Consider the following 14,478-nt stretch of genomic DNA (forward strand, 5'->3'; position numbering starts at 1 on the left):
GAGCCAAGTGGGCAGGCCTTGTCTCTGTTTTATGGAAACCCAGTCACTGTATAGGAAAACCTGGCTGTTTAAAAGCTAATTGAACATTGTATAAATTACCCATATCTCTTGCTACTGAAGGCCTCCAAAGATGATGTTGCTGGATGTCCCCTGCTGACCCCACAGACTGGCTCCTCTGGTGCCCGCTGACTTGGCCTGGTGAGAAGGGCAGGGCCAGGCCCTTCCCTGTCTCAACCTGCATTCCCACCCAACACAGCAAGCTATTTTGAAAAAACTTCTCTATCAGTTCTTGTGAGTTATTTGTCTAATAAACAACATTGTGAAAATGAAGCATTCATGTATTTGTATATTGACAAGAGATAACCAATTCCCTCAACAATTTTACAATTTCAAATTAGGATAACATCCTTTTTTGGAGCTCTTCAAACATCTTAAAGAGGGAACACACGCACATATTTAAGTACCCTAAACAATTATTAAACTTAGGTTAATCGAAGTATTAACATGATAGTTTAATTCATTGGTCGCTTGGGAGCTTGTTCTCATGCCTGACTTGGGTTCTAGGAGAATGAGAATGCACACCAATGCAGGCTGGGGTTGTCCACTGCCCGCTGCTTGTTGGGGCAGGACGTGGGTACTGTCTAAGCTGATTCGAACTCTAGCCCCTGACCACCAGGCTAAGCTCTTTTTTTTTCTTTCTTTTCTTTCCTTCAGGTTGATTTTTTACTTGTGGGCTTAGACGGATAGGGAGATTTCTTTGGCCCGAGCACCTTCTGTCCTCAAAGTGGGTTGCTCATGTCAGTGGCATGAGCTCCAAAGGCACCACCTTCCCCCATGGCTGTCCCTAAGGGGGACTCTCTGCTCTGCTCTAAGAGGGAGTACTGGTGAGTGGACGCCAACAGGCCAGACCCAAGCATGGGAACACGGCAGCCCCATGCTGAGACAGAAGCTCAGAGGTATGAGGGCGGTTGAGGACAAGGAGCTGGCCAGTACCAGAACTGGCCCTGAAACAGAGCTGAGGGCTGGGCTGAGGGGGCGAGGCCTGGCCACAGAGGCAGGTGCAGCCCCTCCAGGGCCCTTGAGACCCATCATCCTGGCATCTGGCAAATGCGAGTGATTATTTTTCCTGCTTATTGAGGAAAATTGCTATTTCCCTCCAGTGAGAAAGAGCAATGGGCCCAGAGGGGAGTACGGGCTTGGGGGAACTGTGCAGGGGAGGGGCTGGGCTGGGGAGCAGGAGGGAAGCAAGGCACAGAGGGATGAGGAGAGCCAAGAAGACTGGCGTTTGGGAGGCAATTAGAGCAGAGACCAGGACAAGCACAAGGCTACGGTCACGGTGCACCAAAGAAGCCTTGAAACCATAGGCCTCGTGGCTCAGTGAGGTGCATGCAGATGGGGCCAGAATAGAAATGGGCCTGAAGGGCCTGAGAGTGAGCATTCTCCTCCCCCAGGCCTCCAAAAGCACCCTCCAGTCTGTGGCAGCCTCCCCACCCGGAGGCCCTGTCCTCTGTCCAAACCATTCTCTTCCCAGTGCCCACCCAGCACCTGGCTGACCAACAATGAACAACGAGATTCTCTGTTTCTTCTAGTCCGCTAACCTCCTGAAATGCTGCCTCTTCCAGGAATCCTGCGGGTTGCACTAGAACATTGCTCGCTGTGGCTCTCCATGGTGGCTCTGACCCGGGTGCAAGTTCTGCAGAGATCAATGAGGCTGCCTTGGGGTCACTGCCCCATTCAGCTAAGTGATGGACTTTCTACATCGTGCTGCCCGCGCGTTTCCCGGGCCCACGTGTCTTGGCTCACCTGGGCTGGTGGGCATCCACAGGGGCAGGCAAGCCAGGGGCAGGCAAGCCAGTGACTGGCAGAGTCAACTTTGCCCAGTGACTGGTGCTGGCCCAGATGCTGGGAGTTGAGAGCACAGTGCAATGCATTTGGGACTCACCAGATGATCTTTGGGAGCCCTAAAGGAAGCAGACTTCGCCTGGGAAAGATCTCAACTCAGAAACCCTCTCAAGGCCTGGCTCCCCACCCTAGGAAGGGAAGAAAACGATTGTTCCACCCAGAGATCAAATGGTGAAGGGGGTCATCGAAGGGATTTCACTGTGCATTGGGAATCCTTGGCACGGGAACTTCTCTGCTTCACAAAAAATCCTCGAGTGAGAGTCTCCTACATTTTATGTCCTCAAATCTAAACCTCAACTGGCAGATTCCGGCCAGGCTGGGGGTTAACTCAGGACTCAGAGAAACCGCTCCACCAGAGGCTCTGATGAAGGGATCAGTCAGGAATTCATAAAGTATTTATTTAACTGCCAAAAGCACCCCTACCCTCCCTTTCTTGTATGTTAGAATTGATGCAAAGTTTCCGAGACAAGCCTGCGATTGCGGCTGTCACCAAACAATGCCATATTTCTTTTCTTCTCTTAAATTCTAGGGATCATTCCCTGTAAGAGGGCAATTTGTCTGTCAGGCAGGCAAAACAGGGGCCGCTCCCTGCCCTCATTAAACTGACAGCACGGTTATTAGCAGAAAACGAAGCCAGCCCGCCATGAAGCTAGCCACTGTTTTATGGCGAGCGCCAGGGAGATATTTTCAGTAATTAATTTGATAAATATATTAATTATGAATTGAGTTGACAGTACAATCAGATTGTCAGCCTTCCAGACAGCCTCTTGTGATAAGTAGCTCTGTGATGAAGTGGTTGGATTTCAAGCCTGTCATCCTGCAGGGCAGTCCCTTATCACCCGTCTGCCCATTCACTCTGTAATTTCCTGTGCATTGTAATTAAATGGTAGCTTTCTGATTGGAAGTGACTCCTCAAACTTAATCTCTCTTTCTCTCTGAGCTTGGTGGGGGAGGGGTACAAAAAGCCCTTTGTTTCAGGGCATTTTTTATGTTAAGAAGCAGTTTTGCTCCCCTACTCCTTTAAATGAACCTATCTGGTCCTGAAGGTCACAAAGGAGGAAGAAGCCTTATTTGGTGGCTTCGGAGTCTTCCGGGGGCCAAGCTACAGTGAGGGGTGGGTAACCTGGCTGGGGGCAGCCCCATGGCTTTTTCTGCTGCCCTCGGTCTCTGCCACCTTGGGAAGGTCACCGCTCCTCTCTGGGCCTGTTTCTTTGGCCAGAAAAAGAAAGAGCTGCCAAAATTATCACGCGGGTTCCCCCCAGGCCTGAAATTCCGGGCTCCTGTGGACATAGCAGCACTGCAGCCTCACTGGTCCTGGAGTCCTGGGGAAGGGGAGGGAAGGAGAAGCGAGCCAAGTGTCAGCTGTATTTCTCCAGGACAGGGAGTCGTTCAGGGAGTCCCTTGCCGGCACTTTTTTTTTTCCTTTTGATGAAATTAATTATGAACACTGCCTGGGGTCATTTGACTCCGGAGATACATGTCAAGATAAAATATTTCAGAAACACTTATATTTAATAATTTAATATGGTGGTTCACATTTGGGTGCAACAAAGGGAATTATTGGTAATTGCAAATTTTAAAGAGGCAGGTCAAAGCCCAGCAAAGTATAGGGGATCGTGGGACAGAAATCAGGAAGGATGGCAGAGGATTTTGTTCAGTAAGACCCAAGGGCCTGAGGTTAGGATGAGGAGCGGGGTCATTCATGTGCTTTGTAAAGAAGTCAACTTCTGAAACCTTCTTAAGGGGCAACGCTTGGTACCTCAGCTGGAAGAAGAAAGAGAGCAAGTTGGTCTGGAGTGTTAGGAAGTCTGTGATTTGAGACTCAGAGAGGCCCAGGGCTGCACCAGGCCATACAAGAAAGGTGCAAGACCCCAGACAAGCTTGACCTCCCAGCCAGCCAGTGTCCCCGGGTATTGGGGCTTTGTGGAAAGAATAATAGCTTTGCATCAGGTAGCCCCAAGTTCCAAATTCAACTGCCACTGGCCTGATATGGCTCTGTCTCTTTGTCTGTAAAATGGGCTATTAAACCACCTGCCTCAGATTTGAAGTGAAGGTTACATGAAACAATGCACGGAAGGTACCTTCTAGAGCACTCAAATGCCATGGAAGCCAGGTATTTAGCTATTGCTTTGCAAATAATAAAATCTCCTTGAAGGTAGGTGATGCAATTATCTTTGTTTTATCAAAGAAGGGCTGAGGCATGGAGAAGTTAAGCAAATTACCCAAATTTACCCAGCTAGTTTGTGGCAAAACTGGGATTTGAACCCAAACCGCCTGGCTCCAGGGTCTGGGCTGCCCCTATGGGAGAAGGTGAAACTGCAGTGTGCTAGAATGGACCAGGAAACAATCCGTGGTCCATTTCACCTGGTGGGGGAAGACATCCAAAATCCGCCCATGGCCCCCGAGGCTGCTCTGGAGAGGAGACGCTGTCACGTCCTTTGCTCTGTCTGCAGTGACAGGTGACACCCGTGCTGGCCACTCAGAGGGCTTGCTCCTCTGGCTTTGGACTCTTGTGGATATGGAAAGGGCAGTGGCCTGGAGGTCAGGAGGCCACATTCTAGATGACTGTGGGCAGGTTGAGCTACCTCTCTGGGCTCAGTTTCTCCTCAAGACGCTTTACGATCTGACTGACTTAGTTCTCACCACTTCCCACGTGCCCCCCTCTATCCCCCTTATGCCTTCCTCCTAACACATTCTGCTGGAAAACTGCGGCACTTACCAAATATCCATGTACCCACTGCCTGCATTTCCCAGCATCTCCTGCAGTTAGGTTGGGTCATATGACTAGCTCTGGCCAATGGGCGATGGGAGAAAGTGACCCATGACACTTCCAGGCCATGACAGTTGAGAGCTGTGTCCCCAGCCCCTGCCACAGAAGCCTCAAAGGCCATGACATGTTTCAGGCGGATGAGGACCACCAGATCAGACCAAGACGGAAGACCTTGCTGGGCAGAGCTACTGAGATTTGGGGATTTCTCTGTAACCGCTCCTTGCCTGAGCTTCCTTGACTGGGTCTCAACAGAACTTTTGCCCATTCTCTGGGTAGCTGAGTCCATCCCTGCCTCTGGGCCTTTGTACAGGCCATTTCCTGAATGCTTTTCCCTTCCTGCTGTTGGCAAACTCCTTCCCCCTTCAGCCCCAGCTCCCTTCTGTGCTGTGTGGCTTCTCTGGCCGACCACGGCCAAGTTCCTCGTGCTCTTCCCAGGATTACTGCAGAGAAACTTCCTGCCCCTGGTTCATGCGTAACTTCACTGGCGCTCTCTGTTATGTGCCTGTCTCCCCCAGTAATTTGGGATGTCCACAAGGGCAAGACCCATGTCCTCTCCTTCTTCATAGCCTTAGGGCTTTACCCAGTGCTGGTTATATATCAAGTACTCAGTTAATATTTATTGCACGAATGAATGAGTGAACAGCTGGCGTTGGGGTCCTTGGTGGCTTTGCTCTCTGAGCCTTGCCTGCCTCCCTTGTTCCCTTGTTAGGATATTCCACATTTGTGGCTGAGCCTGTGGAGCCTGGTGACCTCCCAACAGGGTCACAGACAAATGGAATTTAGCCCTGCTCTTCAGCCAACTTAGCTTGTGGCTTTGGGAAAATCACTCCTTCAGGGTCTCTTGCTTCCTCATCTCTAAGGTACACCAAAACATCTTGCCCAGGGAGCTGCTTGGATGGGTGCTCATGCAGGATGAGGGTTCTCTGATGGTCAGGGCTGCAAGTGGGAGTAGGTTCAGTCTGTTTCTCTCCAGCAAGGTGAGCTGGGTGGTCCCATCTCTGCTCTGATTTTTTGTTCCCTCATCTTTAGAGTGAAGGTGCTGCACTCAGCCACTGGCAGCATTACTGGCAAAAGCCACTGTGGCCACAGTCTACAGCTGGGTCGTATTCAAACGCAGCTTCCTTAGGAAACCCAAGCACCTTACTGAAACACTCACAGCTCTTGTCAATCACCTGGAAATCATGGATCCCACCATGAGCAGAGGATAAAAGCTATAGCATCGAGGATCAGTGCTCAGATGCATGAGCCGGGAAGCCCCTCGTTAGGGCTCCCCCTGCTAGGTTCTAGTACATTAAAGAGTCCACCAGCACACTAAAAAAAAAAAAACCTGAAAGTTATACAAGCTTTGTTTGCTGTCACTGGAGGCAAAGCCAACACATACATGGACATATCAATAATCAGGATAAAGTTTTGATGTGGAGTAAGAAAATTATCACTCATGATAGAAATTGTTTCTATTCATGTTTCTTTCATGAACAAATGCATGCTTATTGTTTTCCCAAAGTTCCAGATTGCTGCCCTTTTCTTAACTTTTCAAAGAAAACTTCAGTACTTTGAGCACAACCAGTGTTGAATATTTTCCTTTGTCAGATACTACTTGAATCTATATTTTAACATGTTCCCATTATATTTCAAAGAGTAGGCATGATTGCTCTTGAAAAAAACGTAAGACCAAAGACAGGGTATTGTCTATTATCCCATCCTCCACCCCAGAAATGTTCTAATCAGAGCTAGCTGGGTGTCACTGATTAAATCCTGAATGATGAATCATAAGCTCCTTTATTTTATACCAGAAGCGACTGGTAAGTGGACGTAAATTGATTTTGGAGAGGATGCTAAGTGATAATCCTTCCCAGGTTTCCAGTAAAGAAAATATACCTATTTGAGGGAATTTTCAACTTGGGTTTGAACCTGCTGATGCCTTTCTGGAGTCCAAGTGGAAACTATGGCGCTTTTGTGTGCCTGTCAGACGTCTTGCTTAATGCCGAGGGAGGAATGATAAATATGCAGAATGCTTTGATGTTAATACCAAACGGGCCTCCAAAGGAGTGGAGTTGAAGGCAGTTGACACTGTGGTTTTCATCCCTCGGCAGGGATCGAACGGGTGCTTGAAAATAAATGGCACCTGTGGAGAAAGTGCCCCATCCCTGATTATGTCATCGGAGCCTCTGGTCCCCACACCCGCTGGAGGGCCCTGGGCTCAGCACTCTGCCTGACAGGAAGATGTGAATGCGGGCAGGGGATAAAAGACAGTGACTCACTTTGTTTTATTTTGTTTGCCAGGAAGCCTTTCTGATGAGCCCAAGCAGCCATCACTAAAAGATCCGTGTGAAATGGAGGCTAATCTTCTGCAGGCAGGGATATGGAAGGAGAGGGTCTTCTAGAAATGCAGAGACGGCTCCTCTTGACTGAGTTCCTTTCCCCATGGGACCTCAGTTTCCCCATCTGTGAAATGAGGGGGTTTTGTAGGTGATCTCTAAGATGCTGTTATTTGCCATTAGCTAAGAAGATGAAGTGCCACGTGGTCCCTTATGGTGGGGATAGGCAGCTTGTGTGGGGTCAGGACTGTCCCTTACAGTGGGGATGAGCAGGTTTTGTGGGGGAAGGACTGTCCCTATGGTGGGGGTGAGCAGCTTGCATGGGGTCAGGACTGGCTTCTTTGGAGGCATCTGTCTCAGCCCCCCTCAAGGTTAACCTCATTTCCTGGTGGGATTGGTGAGTGGAAAAGCCAGAGGGTGAGGAACCAGGGCCTTCTAGGATGCCAAAGACCCTGTGCAGAGGTTGTCTGCTCTGTGGGGGCTCTAGGCCTCTCTCCTTTATCCAGGGAAGCTCTTCAGCACTGGGGGAGGAGAAGGGTTTGGGGAATGGGAGGCCAACCCAGCATTCAGGAGCCCAGATCCATGGTACTTACCAAACCTCTTTGTGCACCTGCCCCATGTGCTCAACGTGACACCCAGGGCCATGCCTCTACTTGTCCTGCCTCCTGGTCTGGGCTGTGTTATGACTTAGGGGCCCTAGACATTTTTGTCTTCAGAAACCCTTTCTCCATAAAAAAATTAGCATTTTGTTTTACAACTGCATTGGTTTAAAGATGAATATAACCCAGGCTTGATGTGTTATTATGCATTCATTATTCATATATTTCTTTCTTTCTTTGAATTTTAAGATAAATAAAAATGAAAACACTTTCATGGACCCTTAAAGGTTGTCCTGAGCCCTGTGCCTGATGAATACGTGGACTCTGCTCACCAAACTCCCTATGAAGTCCGAAGCTGCAAACCTACCCTTCAGATTTGCATTCCCAATGACTAACCCCTGCCCAGTAAGAGGAGCAGAAGGGGATGGGAACTGTTTGCTGAGTTGTGTATATGAACTCAGCTGGGAGGGAAGCTTGGGCCATCCTGGCATCAGAGGACAGCCCAGCCAAGGCAGGCAGGCAGCCTGGTGCAAAGAGACAGTGTGTGGCTTGGGGTCAGGAACACTTGGACTTTCACCTCTACCACCCCCTTCCTATCTGAAGGACCTGGGCCTCAGTTTTTTAATCTGTAAAATGGGACTAATGCCACTTTGACCACAGGTTTCCCAAGGTACATGGCACTGGATTAGTGGGAGCTCTTGTTGGAATATCACATGTATCATGACCACAGGATTCATATTTTCCAGGAATCCTCAACATCCATTTGTTCCTATGGTCTCATAAGTGCATTCACACTTGGCAGACCACAAGGCCCAGTTCTTGCTTCAGGAATAACAAACCAGTAACTGCCCAGCTGGGTTTGATAGCAAAGATGCAACAGGGCTATTTTTGCTTTTCTTTCTCCAACAAGACATTTTCCAGGCAAATCAGCTGGAAATGATTGTGTGAGGGAATTGAAGCTCTGGGGGCCCTTGCAGAATTCTTTCTGTTAGTTCACTGGCAACAAACTTTTTGTAAATTGGCCAATCTTCGCCCTAAAGACACTATGCGCAACTCAGCCCTGAATCAAACTAACAGGGAGTTCTGAAGGCTCCTGTAATTTCATGTTGAAACAATGTCTTAAATTAATATTTTCTTTAGTTCAAAAGGCTGCCTTGCCTTTGGCTGAGTGTTCCTGCTGCGGGGAACCAGGGAGTGACCCTGGCCAGAAGTCCCCACGATGTAGGGACAAAAGCCCCATGCACACATCAATAACGAAAAAATATCTCACCCGGAGGCATTAGTCACCAAAAATGTTTTACACCAGTTGAGCACAAAAATCAATTCTGAAGTGCAGTATATCATAGTCCATAAATTACATGTGTTTGATCAAAACAGTGACAGAAAGGAGCAGAGGTGAAGACGAAGAAACTTTCCACTGAAAGAGGGGACTGCAGACCCAACCAGGCCCTTCACATTGGGGGTGGACACCAGCAGCCTAGGGGGCCCCCAGCACATTCCACCAGGGAACACATTCCTGCCTGCACCCCTGGCCCAGAATTAAGGTGAGAACAAATGTAATGGGAAGACCAAGGCGGGATGGGGCTCAGGCTTCACCCACATGGCTTTATGCTACACAGAGAGCTCCTGCACGCAGGGCGGTCCCCAGAACCTGCTCGGCCAGTGGGCCTTGTGCTCCTACCTGGACTCAAGGTTAATGGGCAAGGAAAGGCAGCTGAGTCTCCACTACTCCTCTCCCCCAAGGCTTTCTAATGAGGGGTGCCCAGTTTTTAGACATACATTTCAGAAAGTGCAGATGCTGTTGAGTAGAACACAGCTTCCCCACATGGGAAGCCACCAGAGGTGGGGACGGTGGGCCTGGAAAGTCCCTGACACAGGCCCCAAAGCCAACTTGTTTTCTAGGTAACTAATGGCGACCCCTCCCCATGATGCTTTCCCAGGAGCAGTCTCCCCCTGCTCCGCCCCCCACCCTTTTTTTTTTTTTTTTTTTTTTTTTTTGAGACGGAGTCTTGCTCTGTCGCCCAGGCTGTGGCATGATCTTGGCTCACTGCAAGCTTCGCCTCCCGGGTTCATGCCATTCTCCTGCCTCAGCCTCCCGAGTAGCTGGGACTACAGGCACCCGCCACCACGCCCGGCTAATTTTTTGTATTTTTAGTAGAGATGGGGTTTCACCGTGTTAGCCAGGATGATCTTGATCTCCTGACCTCGTGATCTGCCTGCCTCGGCCTCCCAAAGTGCTGGAATTACAGGCTTGAGCCACCGCGCCCGGCCTGCCCCCACTCTTTGTTGTCCCAAGTCAGAGGCGCTGCTGATATGGGTTCCTGGAGCCAGCACCCAGGGCTCCCCGGTCTCCCCGAGTGCCTTCTCCACCTGCCTGATTGCTGCTCACCCCTCCCCCAGGCTCCAACAGATGCTAGGCTTGGAGGTTTGGGCAGCACACCATCTTGCCATCACCCTCCACCTCCATGGTGGCTTATTCCAGCCAGTGCAGCCCCATTCAGTGGCACTGTCACACCTGGTGAAAGCAAGAGGCAGCCCTTGCTGAGAAGCAGACCGTGTGCTGTCTCTGTGCACCAAATACTCTCTAGCACCTCAGTCACTGCCCAAGGGTTCATTCAATTCCAAAGCCAGAATGAGCCTTGGAGGTTGTCTAACCTGACCCATTCATTGCACAGAGGGGGAAACTGAGGCCCAACATAGGCAGTGACTATCCAGGGATCCAGCTTGTGGCAGCTCTAGGATTAGACTCAGGCAGCCTGAGTCCTCTGGCTGTTGTCCTCCCAGCGCTGTTCTCCCCTTCCCAGGGGCACATGGGCCGGTGGGGACAGCTGCTAGCTCGCCTCCTCCTGGGTGGTGGGGAGACAACCCATAACCACCCAGGATCCCATCCCTTCCTATTTTCAGCCAAAGAGATTCCAGCCTCCACAAGGGGGTGGAGATTTCCATCTGTTGCCATTTCCCCTGAGTGCATACCCAGCTCTGTTCTGTACTGACCAGGATATTAAGAGGAGCTTAGTGAGCAATAAATAGAATGTAACCTGCTTCCTAGCCTGGGGGTCCCTTAAGTTAGGCTTCCAGTCCAAATGGTGACTAACTCTGGGCTAGGTGGAGTCTCTGTCTCATTTAAGGGGAGAGGAAATTGGGGATTGGAAAACCCATCACACATCCTAATTTATAGTGCAGCTGCTGCAGTCGCCAACCTAACCAGCTCAGAGCTTGACCATGCGGGGCCCCGGACACCATAAAATGTGTGGTCTCTGTCAAGTGAACTGTGAAAGAACCAAGAACTTTGCTGCCTGCGTCTCTTCACTGAATGGCGTTACTCCCTGCTCCACAGGCCCCTGAAAGCCCCCAGGCCTGCCAAGGGTAGCTTTGCATGGACAGGCACAGAGGGAGACATGTCACCCTCCCTGTGTCTTCTGTGCAAGGGCCCAGGTTGCCAGGCCTGAGCTGGAAACTGAGGCTCTGTAGAGAGCATGACCCAGACTTTGTCTCAAGGGACCTGAATTCTCAACAGAGGAGCCTGATGGGTAAACAAGATAGGGTCTTAAAATTTGCAACTCTTCTGTGTGGCAGGTATTTTCTTCCCATTTTATTTCTTCATCTACTCTTTCAATCAATATTTATTAGGCACCATTATGTGACACATGCTGGGCTGAATCCCAGGGATGGAGCCTCCTTCTTACCTCCCCTGTGCTCCAGCTCCACACCAAGTACATATCCTCTGAGCCTGGCAAGCTCTCCAGGCCTTCACAGCCACTGACTCCCTTTATTGGACCACTTTTTGTCCTCCCCACCACACTTCCCCACTTGGCAATCTGCGAATCACTTTTTTGAGACCTATCTTGAAAATCCCTTCTTGTGGACTATGGTGGATGTCCTGGCAGAAGCATGCTCCCTGGCTGTCTCTCTTCTCTGAATGACATTACCCCATGCAAGATCAAGCACTCACGGTGTTGTTTTGTGATTCTTTACTTTTATTTTATTTTATTTTATTTTATTTTATTTTATTTTATTTTATTTTTTTGAGACGGAGTCTCGCTGTGTTGCTCAGGCTGGAGTGCAGTGGCGCGATCTCGGCTCACTGCAAGCTCGGCCTCCTAGGTTCACGCCATTCTCCTGCCTCAGCCTCCTGAGTAGCTGAGACTACAGGACCCGCCACCACGCCCAGCTAATTTTTTTGTATTTTTAGTAGAGACGGGGTTTCACTGTGTTAGCTAGTATGGTCTCGATCTCCTGACCTCATGATCTGCCCGTCTCAGCCTCCCAAAGTGGATTCTTTACTTATAAACCTGCCTCCCACTACGAGCCTGTGATGGCTGATACTGCACCTTGAGCCATCTTTGTATTCCCAACACTCAGAACAGAGCCGTGCATTCAGGAGTTTCTTTATCTATGTGACGGTTGAATTGAATATCCTACTGCACACCAGAACCCTAAACCCTCACCTCCTTCTGCTCCAGTGTGCAACCATATCCAAATTCAGTGTGTCAATGAGATAGACATCTGCTTAAAAGTAAGATGAATGTGTGTCAGTAGGGGGCAATAAAAGTGGGGGATTGAGAAGGAAAGAGAACCCAGAGCCAAAGACCCGACAAAACCCAGGCCCTGTGACTCCTGAGTACCTCAAATCCATGGAAACAAAAGGTTCTGAGGGCCTCCTGGCTCCACACTTCCTGCACAGCTGAAGCCAGCTGGGGAGGTGGCAGCTCTCTCTCACCTGTCAGAATTTCAGAACCTCATTATGACAAGCACCACTTCCACCCCACGTGCTCCTGGTGTCTGCTGGAACTGCTCACTGACAGTGCTTAGGTCCAGAAGAACTCGAAAATGCTTAATTGGTTAAATGAATGAGTGACTGATTAAGGAATAAAATCCAACCTGAAACAGTTGACAAAAGTAAAATGATGACTCTGTCATGTAATGATATAGGAAGATTAATGCACAGACATCTGTGGAGCTCCAGGATTTCAGGAATGGGTCAAGCCATAGACGCCGCCAAGCTCTCATTTTAAGGCCATGGAATCTAAAGTCCGGGGAGGTTGTGACATTTCCCCAAAACACATAAAGCTAAGTTCATTCATGTATTTAACATTTTTTGAAGGTCTGTTATGACCAGGCACCCTTTTGCATATTTGGCATGCAACAGTGAATAAAACACACAAAAATCCAGGTTCTCATGGAGCTTCCATTCCAGCTGGGAGAGAGAGACCATCAACAATAAACATAGTAAGCCACATAGCATGTTAGAAGGTGATCAGTGTAGTGGGGAAAAAATAGACCAAGGTAAGGGGCCCAGGAATGTGTTGTTGGGGTCGAGATTACATATTGTAATTGGCAAAGAGTGGCGGTTTAAAAAGACAGAGTAGGATAAAGATTTTTAAAGGAAGTGAGAGAATATGGAGTTTTTTACCTTGCAGGCATATTATGAATATTCAGTGAAACAACGTGTGTGCTCACCAGGCAGGAAGAGCTCAGCAAATGGTGGCTGGTCTGGAAATTATTGTCATCACTATAATCCTCATCGACATCATCAGCCTTATTGTCATCATCATCAACCTCATCAACGTCATCATCAGCCTCATCAACGTCATCATCAGCCTCATCACTGTCATCATCAGCCCTTTGTCATCATCATCATCCACCTTGCTGTTCTCTTCCTTGTTGACATCACTATCCTCATCCTCCTCATCACCATCAACAGCATTATTTTTATTTTTTATTCTTCCACCTGTAAGAGTTTCTTTTCCTCCCTCTTATTGTTTTCCTCTTGGGATGACTAGTGGTGAAGGAAGTGTCAGAGGCAATGACCTCACAGCTGTCGTTGCCATGGGTGACACCTCCTAGAGAGACCTTACTGGAACTTTCAGTCCAGGGGAGTTTCTGCTGTTCCAGGATGGAGGAAATGTTCAAGAACTGTGGAGCATCTGAGACTTTTTCCTACTTTTGATGTCCACCTAGTCAAAGTTCAGGTAGGCTTATTGTCTATTATAAAAGCTCCAGGCTCCCAAAGCTTGGCGAAACCCCGTCTCTACAAAAAAATACAAAAATTAGCCAGGGTTGGTGGTGACTTGCACCTGTAGTCCCAGGTACTCAGGAGGTTGAAGTGGGAGGATCGCTTGAGCCTGGGAGGTGGTGGTTGTGGTAAGCCAAGATCTCACCACTGCACTCCAGCCTGGGTGACAGAGTGAGACCTTGCCTCAAAAACAAACAAACAAAAAACCAAAGATTTTTTAAAAAAAAGAATTAGCAAAAAAGTGTGTGACAGAATCATTATTCATTTGGTGTTTATTGGTTATTTAGGAACTCTGAGGGTAAGAATCCCAGCTCATCACTTCGGAACTGCTGTGTTTCTGCCATCTCAGGGAGTCTGTTTAGTTCTCAGCTCTAGTAGTCTTGGCTTTGATCCCTAGCTGTTCCACTTTTCCAAGGGTGTAACTAGGCAATTTGCTTTGCCTACTTCCTTATCCTTTTTTAAATTATTATTATTATTATTGTTATTATTTTGAAATGGGGTCTCACTTTGTCACTCAGGCTGGAGTGCAGTGGTGCAATCGCGGCTCACTACAATGTCTGCCTCCTGAGTTCAAGTGATTCTCCTGCCTCAGCCTCCCAGTAGCTGGGACGACAGGTGCACAGTACCATGCCCGGCTAATTTTTGTATTTTTAGTAGAAACAGGGTTTCACTGTGTTGGCCAGGCTGATCTCGAACTCCTGATCTCAAGTGATCCGCCTGCCTCAGCCTCCCAAAGTGCTGGGATTACAGGCATCAGTGACCGCGCCCAGCCTCTTTATCCTTAAAATGGGACTCACGATGGTACTCACTTTAGAAGGTTACTAGGAGGACCAAATGATATAATGTCTCAACAGTGCTTAGCTCCATGCCTGG

At 48.9% G+C, this 14,478-nt stretch overlaps 1 long non-coding RNA gene across 1 annotated transcript in view; it reads left to right on the forward strand.

Moving 5' to 3' along the window:
* Positions 1 to 13,642, forward strand: part of LOC107966860 (uncharacterized) — a 41,547-nt gene extending 27,905 nt beyond the window's left edge. The window contains exons 3-5 of the long non-coding RNA XR_001706893.4: positions 7,839 to 7,994; positions 8,967 to 9,133; positions 13,010 to 13,642. This is a non-coding gene — a long non-coding RNA (uncharacterized LOC107966860). The remainder of the gene's footprint in view (positions 1 to 7,838; positions 7,995 to 8,966; positions 9,134 to 13,009) is intronic.
* Positions 13,643 to 14,478: the final 836 nt, after the last annotated feature.

The sequence above is a fragment of the Pan troglodytes genome, chromosome 8 (assembly GCF_028858775.2).
Source record: "Pan troglodytes isolate AG18354 chromosome 8, NHGRI_mPanTro3-v2.0_pri, whole genome shotgun sequence".
Taxonomy (NCBI): domain Eukaryota; kingdom Metazoa; phylum Chordata; class Mammalia; order Primates; family Hominidae; genus Pan; species Pan troglodytes.